The following is a 16,162-nucleotide window of genomic DNA, read 5'->3' as shown; positions in this document are numbered from 1 at the left end:
TGATCAATAAATTTTACTTTATGAATGTCACATAACCACTTGAGACCGGACACGGAAGGGCGATACTCTTAACTACGCGAGCTGTTGAGTCTGCCTAAACGTGTTTTTTTTTTTTTTTTTTGCTGAATTGGCAGTGTGAAAACATCGGGTTGCTGAGGTACGCCAAAAATGACTCTGTGCTCACAATGATAGATCGGAAAGCTAAACACACGCAATGTGCAAAAAAGAAAGAGATAATTAACGGGATTTTTCTAAATAATCTCTTACAGAACGCCCTTACTGCAAAAAGAGATGCATAGGTGCATGCAATGAAATTTCTTAATTTTACATAAATAGCGCGAAGGACAGGCAAAGATTCTTACAATCTTAGTATAAATTACATTTCATCAGCTTTCATGAGCTCGAAACTTCGCGAAATACTGTCTCGGGAGGCTAATGTTATATTCGGTTTTACCTGCACTTGCTTCGGGCCCTCATTTTACAACACCATGCTTCAATAATCATGCGCTGTAACATTTATCTAGGCTGCCGTATATCATCGCGACACTAATATAAATCCTGCACAACTTTACAATTAGGATATCTATTGCTCGTGTTGCGAACATCGCATTTCACCAGAAAGCTGAACTGTTTAACATGGTACGCACGTGACGTCATCACACTATATGGTGATGGTAATTGTGATTTCTTCTTGCTGAGAAAATCAAATTCAATGGTGGAAAATCCGCGCTGCAGGATGTTTAAGCTCAGTGAAAGTTAAGTATTTGAAAGGCACGTATTATTATACCTAGTGCATTGTCGTGGGGAACGGCTTGACAAACTCGTGCTTTTTGGAAAGAGTGTTTTTGCAAACAAGGTAGTTTACGGGGCAACGCTTTCTCGTCTGCGTCGAAGATGCGGGGAAGAGGAGCCTTTACAACAGAGTGTGTTTTTGAAGCCCCCCCCCCCCCCCCCCCACAAACACACACGCACACACTTATTCTTCTTTTTTTTTTGTTGCTCCTCCAGAGAATTTTTTGTATTCCTGAGGAATGGCCCCCTCGGTGTGCTAATTTGACAATTTTATTTGTAACTTGTTAACAGCAACCCTCCATTGCTTTTATTTTGTACCCCGTGAAGTTTAAAGGGGTCATAAAACAATATCGTGTTGGACTGCTCATGACTTTTCAGAGGCGTACTGGCCCTAGTCTGGTCCATGTATTCGCGACTCCAGCGACCTATGGGGGACGCCACTATCGGGCAAATATGGCGGTCGAATCCAGGTCGTGTCGTGTCATGTGCTAGCTCAAGGCACAACGCTGGGGCACCAGCAATTAAGCATTGGACTCAAAATTGGTTCCCCAGCGTTTTATTTTCCACGTTTTGAACCTGCGGTGATGTGTTGGGGTAAGCGAACTTCCAGAAGCTTGACTTTTTTTCGAGGAAACGAGGAAAGGACTGCCCACTGTTCTTCCACGGTGCTGATGAACGTTGAGAAACGCAGAATGTCTGGCGCACGCGGTTCCGTAGGTCGCGTGCAGAGCAACCTGGGTCACAAGGCGATACTACGGTTACGACACAGTCACCGTTAGAACTGTTCTGTCGCGCAAACCACCGACAACATGGAAACATGGAAGCCAGAAGAGACGAGCAGAAGTCGCGAAGGGTTCTGTTCCGGCCAGTTCAGTGTTTTCCCGCTAGGTGCCGTTCGTTTTGCTGGAGTCGCGAATCCTCGCACAGGGCGCTACTGACCCAGAAGCTTCTTGGTCGTGGTGAAATTGCGAGGCTAAAATAAGACTATTTTTTTAGTCTCGCTTTCGCAAAGGTTGATATCCTAGTTGTGAGATCAAAACCTCCCGCCTGACGACAGTCCATCGCGGCTCATGGATTGGACACGAGAACTGTGGGAACGCTGTACATGGGCTTCTAACAATTACTGCCTCGGCGTACACTTGGGTTGTGGCTCGTGTCCAACCACTGCGGTGATGAAAATAGTCGAACTCTAACAATGCTTGGAGCTCAGCACGTATTTTCTGCCTTTCCAATCCCGGTGCGGGGGTTATGATAACGTTGGCGGTAGTGCCACTAAATAAGCTACGCTTCAGAATAACGATACTTGGCCATAATGTGGCTTAAAATCATGGTTGCCAGTTATCTGAAGCTTTGACTGAAATCACGTGCTTCAAATCATGGTTGCCAGTTATCTGAAGCTTTGTCTGAAATCACAGGGAACGCTTTTCCGTTCTCCCAAAATGTTTAAACAGTTTGCGACAAAGAAAAGCAATATTACGCGAGCTTCCTAACACCGAACCTAATGCTGAGGAAGTCACACCTTTGAATCATAACGATCGGCAGTTGCGTCTGCTCTGAACAAGCACCGAAATGGCGGCGCCCACAACAATGTCGGGGAGCGGAGTGCCGATACTCTAAGCGCAGCTCATTATGTGGCTCTAGTTGGCGGCATAGGATAGGCACCAGGCAACGTGGCCGCTTCTGGCTCCGAGCTAAGGAGATGAATGATGCTCATATTTCTCTAATTTTTCGGCGACTGCAATTGCCTAGAAAAAAGAGCAAAGCCAAGTTTATTCAGTTATTCACGTTAGGGAGGGATTCTAAGTAGTATTTAGCGAATATATAAAAATATTTTTATGGTTCCTTTATGCAAAATAAAGAGGTGGTCGAAACTTGGGCAATAACTTGAGAACGACTCTCGTGTGTGACTTAGAGCGGTTGCCAACGTTCGGCTGTACCTCTAAGCCACTAAAATCTTTTTTTTTTGTCTTTTAAGTATCTTTTTCGTACACACATGTAGTTCTATATGTAACGTCATATTAATAAGTCGCATTTAGTCATTTTAATAGTTCTATTCTCGGGGACATCTTTCGGATGCAGTTCAGCAACAACGTAAAAATGTTTGGGTGCCTCAATAATGTAAAATTGGTCGTGCAACTTTTTTTGTACTTTCAGTAAATACTGTTAAGAAGGAACCCCTGACATTGATGACTTGTGAAAATATCCATTAGTTTTCCCCTCAGTACAATAGCAGATACAGAAAAAATAAAGAAAAGAGACAGCTGTCGATCCGCTCTTCAACTCGCAATTTGAAAAAGCGGCCACGTGATCTGACGCTAATTATAGACCCTTCAGTGTTCATCATAGTCAAGCGTTAGGGTTTGAAAAGCAAAAGCTTGGGCTCGAGCTTCAGAAAATGTTAAAGTTGAGCTATTAACATATTTAATTGAACGCCAGCAGTTACCAGAATGTTTGGCGGTGCTGATTGTCATGAACCCGAGCACTCGACTCGGGGTTTTGAAAATCGCTTACGTCACGGTGTCACGTGACTCTCGGTGCGAAATCGTGATGTCATGTTACGTCACGCTGTAAACAAGTTTAATACATCTAGTGACTTCCTAAGATTAAATCAAGTTGACGCAGTGAGTCACGTGACGTCACGGGGTCACGTGACATTACTTGACAGCATGTACCTATACCATGACGTCACGTGGCAACGTAACACATAGTTAATCATAGTTCCAATACAAAAGCGCAACGAAAATCCACAATTTATCATTTATTGCAATTCTGTATATGACAATTTGATCAATAGATGGAAATACTGCTGCCAATTTTTTATTCCCATATATTCATTTTGTGATACTAACAAAAAAGAAAAAAAATACCTTCAACCGTTTTGAAGCGGTTACCGTTATATATTTTTTTCGGTTCGGTTCCGGTTCAGTTCCAAGATGGCGGCGAAGATTTCGGTTCGGTTCAGTTCCGGTTCGGGTAAAAATAACGGTTCAGTTCCGGTTTTCGGTTCGGTTCGGTTCCGGTTCGATACCCTGCTCCGCACGTAATAGAAATCCCTTAGCGGGTCGTTTTCGACGCGCTCCACAAAGTAAACGCCGACGTTCGTCGGATTCAAATTGACTCCCACAGGCTTTTCTCCAACCCTTTTTTAATCTTCGCGTTGGTTTCGATAAATTAATTCGATTTGAATCCCATAAACTTTTTTTGCAAAACTGCCGCACACAAAAAAAAGATTTCGTTAGGTATTTATAACACATATACAGCTCCAACCATACAGTTATCCCATGTAAATGTACAAACATGGGATAGCGCTATTTTTAATTTTAGATGCCTTTACTGGACATTACCATACAGCAGTCAATGGAAAATATTCGTGCTTTAGAGTCTCAGATCGATATTATTTTAAAAACTTCCCCTGGTTTACCTTCAATAATATTAAACAAATTGCAGCATTACATTCATAAAAAAGAGCGAGAAGTAATTAATACTAAACGACGTAAGGCACTTAGAGATAATGTACTCTTGGATTTTTTCTCGCCCCTAATAGAAAAATGGAAAAACTTCTTTTCACGCCTAATTAATAGAACAGAGCATACTAATACATGTAACTCAGAACATTCTACAGATTTGGGTGGAGGAAAGTCCGAAATATTCAATTATTCTTCCCATGTAATTTCTAAATATGAAGAGATAGTTCTCAAGAATGGATTAAAGTTTTGCCCCACTCCTCGCAACAATAGTGATGATTTCGACGTGCACAAAGGTTTAAATGAATTTGCACGGCAACTGCACTGTAAAGTTTTTTTCAAAGGTGCTCCTTATCAAGCGCCTTTATATAAACACAAATCATATTGGATTCCGCCGTTGAATAAACAAAATGTTAATGTCATAAAATACATAGCGGCGGTCCAGAAAGATGTTTTATCAGCGTATAAAAAAGACAGACCACTTAATAATAATTTAACTTATAAGGATAGACAACGCTTAAAAAACCTCACGGATAACAGAGATATCATAATAGCCCAGGCTGGCAAATGGGGAGGTATATGCATAGTTAACACAGCCGACTATGTATCGGAAGCAATTAAACAACTGAACGACACTAAGTTCTATAAAAAAAACTAGATTATGATCCAACACTTAAGTTTCGAGAGACAATAAAAAACCAATTAAAATACCTAGTAGATAATAAGAAAATAGAGAAAAACATTTCTACGTATCTCATTCAGGAAAACCCGAGACCAGGACAGTTCTATATGCTAATGAAAGTACATAAGCAAAATCACCCAAGTAGACCAATTATTTCGGGAATAGGTACTAATACAGAGAATATGTCCGCCTTTATTGACGAACAAATTAAAAGTACTGCAGCCGCTGCCCCGTCCTACGTAAAAGACTCTACTCATTTTCTCAATTTGATTAATGATATCCAAATAGATTTTAGGGCTAATAGTACGTTGCTTGTCACAATGGACGTAGTGTCTCTTTACACTAATATACCGCATGATGAAGGTATTCAAGCAGTTCTTAATATTGTTAATGAGAACGACCTCACTGTTAGTAAAAGCGTCTTAGATATTTTTATGCACTTAGCTTTAGAGCTTAATAACTTTACATTTATGAATGAGCACTTTTTACAAATACATGGCGCAGCAATGGGATCTCGCTTCTCTCCCTCCTATGCAAATATATATATGATGTCTTTAGAAGAGCGGCTACTTAACTCCTTCCCGCATAAACCCCTTCTTTATAAACGTTTCCTAGACGACATATTTATAATTTGGAATGATGGGAAAGATAAGCTCTTTGAATTTATTAATTTTGCAAACAATTTTAATCCACATATTAAATTTACGTATAAATACTCTGATACCGAAATACAGTTTCTAGATATTAAGGTAAGACTTACTGAAAATGGTTTGAAAACAACTTTATATCGAAAACCTACAGATAGACGTCAATTTCTACATTATAAAAGCTGTCATCCAAAACAAAACAAAAAAGGTATACCATACAGTCAAATGCTACGCTTAAGACGCTTATGTTCAGAAGATAAGGATTTTGATATAAAAGCTAGAGCACTAGGAGAGGATTTCATCAACCGTGGATACCCCTTACCGCTAATAAATAATTCTATATCAAAAAGTCGAGCGATCTCTCGGAACACGTGTTTAGTAGAGCGGCCAAAAAGAAATAACCATGAATTACGACTAATCTTACCTTACCAGTCAAAACTTCCAAACATAAACAATATTCTTAGACGACACATGAATATTTTACACATGGACACAGCCTTAAAGGCAGTTATCCCTCGACCCCCTGGTATAGCGTTTAAGAGACCACGTAATTTATTAGATTTCTTTAAACAGTCCCGAAACTCCATCGGACGTAGCCTGGTTCCTATTGGTTGCATCAAGTGCAATCATAACCAATGTAGTTTATGTGGGGACATAATTATAGCTAACTCTATTCGTAGCACAGCAAATAACTTTAACTGGAAAATAAATGGTACCTTTGACTGTAATTCGGAAAATGTTATTTATTTGATTCAATGTAAAAAATGCCAAATTCAATACATAGGAGAAACTAAAACAAGCATAAGAAAACGCATGAATCTACATAAAAGTCATATACGTAAACACGTTGCCGGACCAGTTTCTCGTCACTTAAACTCCGCAGGACATAACGGACTTTCTGATTTTACTTTTATTATACTCCAGGGGGGCTTTCGGACCACCAGAGATCGAAAAAAATAAAGAATCTGAATTTATTTATAAATTTAATACTTTAGAACCGAAGGGCCTTAACAGTTCGAAAGGATCATTGCCGTCTTTTTTTATGGACATCTAATTGAGATCTTCTAATTGGTGCCGCACTGTTTTTTTTTCTCGCTTCATCGTTTAATGAGACACGAGCAAACGCTTAACTTTGGGCCTATCATTGGCTTCACATGACACCAGTTTTAGTTGGCTTATGTCCAACCACATGTCCCAAAAACTGGTTTTATGATAAGAATGGCTGTAATAATATTATATTTAATTATTTCCATAGTATTTGCTGCATTGGTATCGTGATATATTAAACTTTTAAGCGAGAATTTAGTTGAGTAGATACCCGCTAAACAGTAAGCATTTTTCGAATTAACTTCTTCTTTTTTCCGGCCGTTTTTCTTTGATTGAAAGAAAAGGAGAACGAAGTGTTCTTACTTTGACTGACGAAGAGCCTACCAGGCCCGAAACGTTTCATCAAACTCACTTTTTTGGCAACCTCCTCGACCAACTGCTTTAAGGGCAAATATTTCTTTGAGTATATATATATATATATATATATATATATATATATATATATATATATATATATATATATATAAGGGCATTTTAAACTAGCTATATGTTTTGTAATCATTACGCACGCGTTTCAAACGCCAAAATCATGGTTTCTTCTCCCGACGCGACCACATTTTTAAGAATCACTTCTCGCATCGTATGCACACTGCAAGAAACTTTTTTTTTCTCCAGTGTAGGGTGCTTCCACGTCAGATTGTACGATAAAGGTCCGGGTTCATTTTTTTCTATATTTAGGGAAAATTATATGTGAAAGCCATGTACTTGGGAGGAGCATTCAACTATTTATGAACACGGTAGCTAATTTTCTTCCGAAGATATGACATTTTGAAGCTCGATGCGTGTACATTGACAATGTTTCACAATGATAGTTTGCACTGCCGCCAATTCCACACCGAAGTGTGTTCGTAGTAATACGTTTTCTTACTTATTTTATAAAATGCTTACAACATGCACAAATAATATTAAAAAAATACAGAAACATTTTATGCAACAAAAAAACTACGAAATTCGTCAGGTGAGCAAGTTTTTGGAGACGCATTTACATTACCAAAAAATACTTGATATAAAATGGCGCAAAATGTATAAAAATGGGCATTTTTAAATGCACTTTACGAATATATAAAAGATATATGCTGGTTCAATATTATAGTTGTGTTGTTAATAAAGAATCGCACCTGATTCCTCTAAGTGTGGTAAAATTGTACGTTAATATTTTAAAAAAAAGCTTCATAGTTTATTATTTTTAAACTTTTATTGTCTTTAAACTGTTGACCTTCAAGAACACTTGCTAATCAATGCCCTTATATGTGCAGCCACATCATCCCCTACACCAGGGGTCGGCAACCAGAGGCCCAAGAGGGAATATTATGTTGCCCCGGGAACGCCGCCAGACAAATTCTCCCCCCTTCTCGTATCCCCTCCTTTTCCTCCCCGCCCCCCCTCCCCCCAGACGCACACACGTACACAGCCTAGAACTAATGGCGCAAGAAATAACGTTAGTTGCAACTCTGGTGTAATTGGACATATTCGCTCTGATGCGGCCTAACAGGGGATCAGATTAATTATATTTGGAATTCTTATGCTGTTAAAAAATTTCATACGCGCCACGGTACTAAATTAGAAATCGACAATTAAGGTCCTCATATTTCAAATACTTTTTGCTCGCATTCGCGGTTCATACCATTGTCAATTTCACCCGTTTTTGTCGCACTTGGGGGCTCGGTATTGGGATTCTAACCAAGCCAGTGGTCAGATGTTTAGCAGAAATTTTATGGTCCACATTAGTAAGACAAATTTGACAGTAACACTCAGTGGTTTTCAGTTTGTCTCGGTCATTAGACTTTGGAATCAATACTGCGTTGCTCTGCGAGAATGATGGAGCTTCGAATGTCATGCCAAAAATAGGCTGCAGCACGGAGAATAACAGTTCACTTTGCATTTCGTGTTATCGACCAACAGATTGTTTACAAACAAGCCCGCGTTTGCCCACCGGGTGAGGGCACTGCGCGCGCGCAGAAACCAGATTCGGCCTAGGTGAATCAGCTGCGCATACCCAGTGCCGACAGCAGCGCCACCGCAGCGGCGTGACGTCAGAGAGTTGAGTTGGTCTATATTTGTCATGTCTAGTGTTGACCACATAAATCTTCGGACCCACAACTCGGAAGTTAAATCAGCAGATCATAATTTTGTGTGTTGTTCTGTAACCTCGTTATCTCATTCTTCGACTACTACCAGCCCTAAGAAGGAAGTTTCAATCTTCAACCGCAGATACTTTGATAAGCTGGTGATAAGCATGATTGGCACACGTTTCTACTAACAGTGTCACCTGCCGACAGTTACGGGCACTTAGTAGTACAACTTATTCTCTTTCGCCACGCAGCTACTCGTACTGTGAAGATTAAGCAACCTAATATCAACCAGAAATGGATGACTTCTGCAATACTAGCAGCAATCACGGAAGAAAACCTGCTTTGGATGCAATCAAAGCGCTCCCCCAGTTGCAATGTGCTGCGGTCGACTTTCAAACAGATTTGAAACATGGTGAATGCCATGATACGTCTCGCCAAACGAGTTCATTTTCCAAATAAATTTAACAACTCTCGTTTCGATATTTAAAAAAAAACGTGGTCTTTGATCAGCGACCTGAGCAATACTAAAAAGTAATCGGCTAGTGATAATTTGCTTTCATTTTTCTTTTGACGAGCAAAGTGTTGCCAATGATTTTAGGAACTTTTTTTTTTTTCTGGTGTCGGGCATCGCCAAGCTACACCCAGACTTCTGATCTTTACAAAATGAAGTGTTGGACTCAGCTTTCTTGCTCTTATTGTCCGAAAAAGACCTTATGTCAATTATTTTTAGCCTTAAGCCTGACAAGGCTCCGGGCATTGATGGAATCTCAATTAATGAGTTACGCAGACACTTTGACGAACTTAGGCATATTAAGTAAAGTAATTAAGTACAAAACGAGCGTGCTGGTAACGGTAATTAGACATGAGGAAGATACATAGAAAGGGGAACAGCTCAAGAGTCGACGAACTGGCGTCGGTGTACGAGATCGCCGCCAAGATCCCGGAGGATAGCCGTCAAGACTTCGTCGGTGCTGGAACAAGGGCTGTGTGCTTCCACGGGGGGAGCAGGAGAGCCACAAACGCCTCTAGGCCAGTCATCAAAGAACTTCAGGCCGGTGAGCTGAGTTTAGTTCAGGCTGACAAAACGGGTCAGTTCGTCATCCTGAACAAACAACAAATGCAAGACAAATCCGACGAGGCCCTAAAGAAGAACTTTATCGGCTTCCAAACGGGGCCATCCGGATCCCTTAGGTCCAGGGTGAAGGCAGTCTGCGACTCATCTAACCTCCCTTCTTTAAAAAGTGCCGTTCTTGCCCCAGCGAAGCAATACCTGTCTATTTTCTTTTCCGCTAAAACGCACAAACCAGGCGTGCCGTCCCGCAGCATTGTATCCGAGACGGGGTGTTGGCAGAGGCCTTTGGCGAAGTTTCTGCAGAAACATCTCGGCACGTTAGAGCTCCCCCAACCTTTCAGACTAAGAAATTCGGAAGATCTCCTTCCCGTGCTGGACGAGTTACACGCCGGCATTGAAGCTGTAAAAGCGTTCTCGCTCGATGTTGTAGATCTCTACTATAGCCGAAACGTGAAGACCCTCCTGGGTTTAAAACAGCACAAGGACACGGACAAGAACAAGAAGGTAGACAAACAAGGCGCTGTTTGTCTACCTTCTTGTTTGTCTACCTTCTTGTTCCTGTCCGTGTCCTTGCGCTGTTTTAATCTTTAATCATGAAATACCAACTAGCCCAAACTTCTACTTTAACCCTCCTGGGCTTCATTTCTGACGCCATCCACGAGAATGTGTCATAGTCTTTCAAACTTCATGTGGCGTCTCGCTGTCCTCATTTCTCGAATTGACGCAACTGTATCTCCAATCAACGCTTGTTGAATATGAGGGTAAAGTGTACTTACAAAAAGCCGGCGTTTGTATCGAGTCCTGCTTGGCTCCCCGTCCTCAGCGAAATTTACCTGTTTTATGTTGACGCCAAAGTTCAGTCGGACCTTCAACGAGATTTTCCCGGTGCGAAGGTTTTTCGTTATGTTGACGATTATCTCATCCTACACTCCACCATCTCCGACTCTGCAGCCATAGAGAGCGCGTTCCAGAAGAACTCACATGGGCTTACGTTCACCAAAGAGGCCCCCTCCCCTGAGGGCTTACAGTTCCTGGATCTCAGGTTGGTCCCAACTAGCAAAGGTATCTGCTGGGCTCACCAGCAGAGGTCCTCTAAGCCCGTTCTTTCTTTCAACAGCTCACACTCAAAGAATGTAAAAAATGGGATCGTTCGAAGTCTAATTGCTTCGGCAAAGGTTAAATCCTGTCAGCACCTTTCCGCCCCCAGCCTATCCAAGCAGATTAGTCGCCTCATAAAGGCAGGACACCCGAGAGACCTGATTGAAACAACAATCAAAAGACCTGCCGCGGGGCTGAAGTCCAAACCCCTCCCTCCTAAGTCACGCTTCGCATGCATCCTCTACATACACAACACCTCACATCGCCTGAAATATATTGCGCTCGGCTTCAACACCAACGTTGTATTTTCCTGCAAGTTCAAATTAGCTTCTATTTGTAGAAAGGTCAACAACCCCGGCCCAGCGCCCCCGTGCCAGAAAAAGCACCAGACCAATTATGTAGCCTGCTGCAAAGAGTGCGTGTATTCGAGTCCCATGTCCTGCGGTGCAAAATACATCGGACAGACGGGCCGATGCCTAAACGATCGGGTGAGGGAACATGCAAACGAGATCAAGAAAGCCGCTTCCGACACTTCGGAGATTAGTTACCACCCGATTGCCAAACACACCTCTGAATGCAGCGAACCCTGTTCGGCCGACCTTCCCTCGACCACCAGGATTGGAGGACACGTTTCAAGATATGGACGAGAGATCATGGAGGCCTTCGCCATGCACCACAGTCAAAACAACTTCGGGTCCCCGTCCATAGGCTTATCCAGGAGGGAGATAAACTTCCTGGGCCACAGCTGACGTCCCTCGTTTCCGCGGCTCCAAGCGATTAGATGTCAACCCCACGGAATCGTCCTTTCGTGGAAAGTGGGACGGAATCGTCCCACTTTCCAGTGTAGAGTCTTTTACCCTCCCCTCCTTCACATATATATGCAAACTTCGGGTCAATAAATGTTGTTGCTAGTTGGAAGTCTTCGTTGTCCGTCCTCCCTTTCTAGGCATGTCCTTCTTTCGCTTTGGAATGATTGTATCTTAAGTGGACTCATTCCGATACAAATGAAAGTTGCGGTAGTTACTCCGCTTTAAGAGTGGTGCCCGAAAAAACAGAAAATTACCGACCTATTTCATTTTGCATTGTATTAGTAAGGTGTTAGAGAAGCATTTGTACATTACTATGGCAAGTTTTGTAGACCGAACACAGTATTCTTTAACTTCAACAGTATGGGTTCATTCAAGGTCGAGGGGCACAAACGATTCTAGAGGATTTTTCTGATATACTGAATTCCACTTTTGAACGGAATCAGATTGCCTGCGCACTGTTTTTGGATATCAGCAAATTATTTGACAGCGTATGCCATCGACTTTTGCTAATGAAACTTTCCAAATTAGATTTAGTGGCTCCTTTTCAGTACTCCTTGAAAACTTCCTAAGCGATCTACGACAGTGTGTTTCAATTGGGCATTTTCAGAGCACATTTTGACAATCAAAGCTGGTGTCCCGCAGGAATCCGTTCTGAACCCATTATTGTTCAATATTTATGTTAATGACCTTCACAACGCTGTGCCAGTTTCTTTGTTTCAATACGCTGACGATACGGTTATTTTATCCAGAGCTACCAATTATTTAGATGCTATCTCTTCCCTGCAAGCTTCTGCGATTAAAATTATGGACTGGTTTGCAGCTAATTCAATTATTGTTTATGTTTTGAAAACGCAGCTCATTTGTTTTCATAACCCCCTGAAAAAAGTTAGGCCCATTTATCATTTACTGCTACATGCGTCTAATTGTTTATCATGTGCTTGTGAACCGGTAAAGTATACATCAACTGTAAAGTACCCGGGTATTTTTTTCGACGGTGATCTTTCCTTCCCGTCTTGCTTATATTTGTAAGACGATTCGTTCAATGTCTTGTTTGCTGTACAAACTTCGATAGTATATGCTGTTATCAGTCCGAAAAGTTGTTATACGTGCTCTAGGCTACAGTGTACTCTGTTATGGCATATCTGTATACGGTCATTGTGCCCAACGTTGGCAAACCAGAATTAACACAATTCTACTTTCTACGTTAAATTAAATTTCCTATGACTTAGGCGTTGATAAAAACATAGATGTGTTCGCGACTTTATCTATGCCTGATTTCAACTCATTATCGATTGATACTGTCGTGCATAAACATTTTTGGGCTAGCATTTTTGAGACTCCGTACGTGCCTGCCCGTAATCTCAGACCGAATAGCGATATTGGACACCTCGGTGTTCTACAAGATATGGTAAAAGAACCCGATTGTACTATGTCCCAGCATGCTTTAATAAACTCCCGTCGTGTGTTATTAATGCCACAACAAGTTATAAACTGAAAGAATTCGCTGAGAAACATTAAGGTATAACGCTTCCCCCCCCCCCCCCCCCCCCCCCGGTTGATTTTGGCTTCGGTTAGAGTGACCACCTTCCTACTATCCAAATGCGAGGGGGGGGGGGGGGGTCAGAAGAGGATGACGTTATTTTCACGACTGAAGAAGAAGGTATTAAAGAAAATTCATCAACACACACACCCCGAAATCGTGTGCTGTCCGAAAGCATATTATACAACTGTAAAATTATGTTGCGGCAATTGTAATAATTTATATTTTATTGAAGGTGTCTAAGTTAAAAACATAAAAATCGACTGCAGCAGTCCCCAATGCACCGTAAAGGACTAAGAAACCGTATTTCTTTCGGCTTGTTGTTTCCTGTCGAGCATGCCCCTACACGAAATCAGAACCTCATGTTTTTGTTCCTTTTTCGGCCATTCGGGGTGGCAAGCTCTTCATGCACAAAAAAATAGAAGCTTTTTACAACTTTTACGCATGACACAGTATGATGTGATAATAATTCCAATAGTTTATTTTTCAACTTTTTCCGGGCAATTTTCGCTCGCAATATTTTGCCATCAAGTGGAGAGGCAGAATGGCCATGCGCGTCTGGCTCCTGCAAGAACAACGATCGCTTCCCACAGTGCTTGGAGAAAAAATGTCATACCATCGAGATTCACACGCTTACCAGTGACCTCGGCGCTTCCCCATGCCCCGTTGTTCGTCGGAAGCGCCATAATTTGCTTACTGAACGTTACGACAATGTGAAATGCTGGATATTCTGAACATTTTGGTATTTCTTACGGGACACGGGACAAGAGCCCTCAATGCGGGACAGTCCCGCGAGTCGCGGGACGGGTGGTCACTTTGGTTTTGATATTGTTTCATTTTTAACTTATGTACTTTATTTGTGTGTGTGTGTTTCGTTTGATGACTGCCAGAGGCTGCAAGACAAGCCCAACGCGGCTTTGGCAGGTCTGTTTTTTTATATGTACTTTACATGCAATAAAAATGTATTATTTTTAATATTTTTATTATTGTAAACTGGTCGCCCCCCCCCCCCCCCCCCTCCCTCTTTCCGGATTTTCATCCGGCATACTCCATATTCACTTTGTGACAATTAGGCCCGCGGCAGCAAAAGGTTGCGGACTGCTAGCCTAGTCATACATTTATTTGTTGTTGTCACTAGTTATGATCTCGCTCCACATTTGGGACTTTTCTGGTCGAATTCACCAGCGCATTACTCTGCAGGTCTTCATCGACATCTGAATATTACTGGCTTTGTATATGTAGCCACACCTTTACTTAGTGACGCACTTATCTGTTGCAGTCATTATTATTAGTTGACTGCACATTCCAGGCATTTCTGGTATAGGTGATAGGTTATTCCATCCACGCAAAGAGCTAATGTGAGTGCTATACAAAAAGGGAGATAATAATGACATAAGGGAGATAAAAATGCAATAAAAAAGAACATAATACATACAAATGACGTAACGCCGACTAAATTGACGGCAGCTATGAGAGGCAGCAAAGAGGTGTGCGGCAGCTGCTCCGAAAATTTCTTCGGACGACAGCAATATTTACGTTGCTCTGGTCCCTATGGTGCATGGATACACTGCAAGTGCATCGTCTTCGTGGGAGACAACTTCGAGATTTTCATGAATGACGGCTCAAGTACGTGCAAGTGTCAAAATTGCACGAGGCGCAAGGGCGCTCAACATGTCGCAGTTCTTGCTGAAGATTACACCAAAGAACTTCCCGCTCTGCACAGCAATGGAAACCAACCTGCACTGGTAGCCAAAAGCTGTGAGTTGTGTGGCTGTGTCAACAACTTTCTTTCGACTTTGTGCGAAAGGCGTGACGCTCTTATGAAAGATGTTTTGTTTGTCAGGACAGATAACGCGTCCTTGCAGATGCCACCCGTAACACCAAAATGCTGAGTCCCCTGACAACCCAAAATGTAGAGCCGGTGCCATTACCGATACGGTATTCCCAGCAACACCACAGACCTGCAACTTTCGCTACTGTGGCCGGAAAACAGTAAACTAGCCGCGCCGTTCCTCGTAAAACAGCAAGAAACACTGATGGTCAAAACTTCGACCCCGTGCCCCCTTCTCAATCGACAAAAACTAGCTTCAGTTATCTGTAAATTATCGCCCCAAACGACCAAGAATAATGAAGAAACGAATACAGACGGCGTCAGGGTTTTTCAACGGAAGCGAAGAGTCAATCCTTCTTCCGGATTCTCTACAAGCAATAAGCTGGCTTCAGTTCCTACACCGCAGAGGTACAAATCACTGTTCGCCTCACGCCTTCACCCGGTCACAACGTGTGGTGATGTTGAGGCAGTGCTTGCTACCATTTTAGAAGACAAAGCGTTTCGGTGTACTAAATTGACAGTAAAGCACGAAAGTTACTCCTCGTTTCACATTTCTGTAAAAGAGGAGGATTTAGAAAAAGAAATAATGGTGATGACGTCTGGCCCAGGGGTTTGTTTTGCAGGCAGTTTTGGGGGGTTCAAGGGTTGATTAAAAAGTCTAGGTTGGTGTACCACCGACCTAGACTTTTTTATGAACTGTACTGCTTTTTTCTCAAGAAGTTCGTGGACTACGTACAAAGACCAAGAATTGTTTCAACAATGTTAGCCTCTTTGATTATGACATAATAGCATTCAGCGAAACATGGTTGAAGTGCTCTTTTCCCATCATATGATTATTTTCCTCTCGCACAAAGTATATTTCGTAGACACAGACAATATAAAAGCATGACCATGAACTGCGGAGGTGGTGTGCTTATTGCTGCTAAACAACATCTGCAGGCTGTCCGTCGATTTGTTATTGAATTTAACAGTGAGTTTGTTTGATTGGAAATATCTTGTGATAACTCCAGCTTGCTCATTAGCATCTTTTATGTCCCGCCAAGCCTTG

General features: G+C 41.9%; 1 pseudogene; it reads left to right on the top strand.

Annotated features, from left to right (window-relative positions):
* LOC115321644 overlaps nucleotides 1-15,279 on the top strand; it is an 18,480-nt pseudogene extending 3,201 nt beyond the window's left edge.
* Nucleotides 15,280-16,162: the final 883 nt, after the last annotated feature.

The sequence above is a fragment of the Ixodes scapularis genome, unplaced genomic scaffold (assembly GCF_016920785.2).
Source record: "Ixodes scapularis isolate PalLabHiFi unplaced genomic scaffold, ASM1692078v2 PGA_scaffold10__122_contigs__length_95168666, whole genome shotgun sequence".
NCBI lineage: Eukaryota > Metazoa > Arthropoda > Arachnida > Ixodida > Ixodidae > Ixodes > Ixodes scapularis.
Note: the sequence above shows the minus strand (reverse complement) of the source record. Positions and strands in the feature narration are given on the sequence as shown.